Raw genomic sequence first — 2,125 nt, 5'->3', positions numbered from 1 at the left:
GCCCCGCCCACCCCACGACGGTTCCGGCCCCTCTAGCCCCAGCACCACCTCGCATGTCCTTGGGCGTCTCTCAGACCACGTTGGCCCCGCCCTTGCGAGCTCTCGAGCCGCTCTACCCCCCCCCCCCATCTCGGTGGTCACGGAGGCCCTTTCAAGCCTCAAAAAGGAGCCGGTGTTCCTTTGTGCTTGGGCGTCTGGTCCTTCCTTCACTTTGGCCCCATGATTCCGAGCAGTGACGGTGGTTTTGCTAAACCAGTCTTTCTGATGGAGCCCTCAGCTGCCACCTACCTCCTTTACCTACATCCTTCTCTTGCCCCTGTGAGATAAAAGGGGCGTGGAAGCTGCGGTTGGGGTTTGCAGAAGCTGGGGTTGGGCCAGGGTGGGTTGTTAAGTTACTCTTTGAGCCAAACTCCGAAATTGCCGGAGAACCGATAATTCTGCAAACACAGGCACTTGCTAGATCCAGCTGAGAACAAAAACCACCCTCTACTGCAGTCCTTGGACAATGCTCCACTCTGGAAGTCGGAGTAGCTACCCTTAAGGCTCACTAGCATGCCAGACGTTATAAACTATCTTGTTTTTGTTTTGTCTTCAATTAAAGCTGGCGCATGACCGTAATCTCAGCACTTAAAAAAGGAGGCGGGGTGACAAGTTTAAAGGTCATCTGCTACAGAGTTTGAGGCCAGCCTGGGATACACACGAGATCCTCAACGTTGTAAGAAAATGGATGGACCTGGAAAGTATAATATTAAGTGAGGTGACCCAACTTCAGAAAAGAAAGGAAGAGGGCTCGAGAGATGGCTCCGCGGTTAAGAGCACTAGCTACGCTTCCAGAGGTCCTGAGTTCAATTCCCAGCAACTACATGGTGGCTCACAACCATCTATAATGGGATCTGGTGCCCTCTCTGTAATGCAGGCATACATGCAAACAGATCACTTGTACATAAAAATAAATAAATAAATAAATAAATAAATAAATAAATAATATTTAAAAAAGAAAACACACAAACAAAACTGCATCGGCACGTTCCCCCACATACATCAAAGTCAGTAATAAATGTGTATATAAGTAAAACAGGTGTAATTGTGAGGATAGTAAGATTTAGAAAGGAGAGGAGGTAGGATGGAATGTTGGCAAACAAGTCATGAAAGAAAGAGGATATGAAGCTATTTCCCCCCTAGTTTCAACTCAGTGATTTGTTGTTGTTGTTGTTGTTTTTGTGGTAGTGGTGGATATGTGAATTCAACTTTCTGGGTATTGAAGTAGCAATAAGCTTTTTTTTTTCTTTTTTTCTTTTTTTGCATTCCAAAATAAATTCCTACAAGTGTTATTTCTTTGAGGCAGTGATTGTGAAGCTGGCTTTCTCTTTAATTCCATTGCCTGTTCCTACAATAGGAATTAGACATGATGTGTAATTAGACATGACTACATTTGTCACACTGACCCATTTAGAAATTGATTTTTGCAGCTGGACAGTGGTGGCACACACCTTTAATCCCAGTACTTGGGGGCAGAGGCAGGCAGATCTATTGAGTTCAAGGCCAGCCTGATCTACTAAGTGAGTTCCAGGACAGCCAGGACTACACAGAGAAACCCTGTCTCCAAAAAAAAAAAAAAAAAAAATTTGTTTTGTGGGGAGGGATTTTATGATGTGGAATCTCCCCTTAATTCTTTTGTTTAATGCTACATCAAATTAATTGAATGTAGTGGCACATGCCTTTAATGCCAACATTCAGGAGGCAGAGACAGATGGATCTCTGTGAATTTGAGGCTAGCCTGGTCATAAAAGTAAGTTCCAGGACAGCTAAGGCCATTACACAGAGAAACCCTGTCTCAAAAAAACAATACAAAATACATAAATATAAAATCTTTACTTAAAAATGGGTCTGGAAGCTGGGCAGTGGTGGGGGGGGGGGGGGGGGGGGGGGGGGGGGGTGGTGGTGCACACCTTTAAACCCAGCACTCGGGAGGCAGAGCCAGGCGGATCTCTGTTGAGTTCGAAGCCCACCTGGGCTACAGAGTGAGTTCCAGGAAAGGCACAAAGCTACACAGAGAAACCCTGCCTCGAAAAACCAAAACCAAAACCAAAAAAATAAAAAATAAATAAAATAAAAATGGGGCTGG

Source organism: Peromyscus leucopus, chromosome 8b (genome assembly GCF_004664715.2).
Source record: "Peromyscus leucopus breed LL Stock chromosome 8b, UCI_PerLeu_2.1, whole genome shotgun sequence".
NCBI lineage: Eukaryota > Metazoa > Chordata > Mammalia > Rodentia > Cricetidae > Peromyscus > Peromyscus leucopus.
This window is presented reverse-complemented; position numbering follows the sequence as displayed.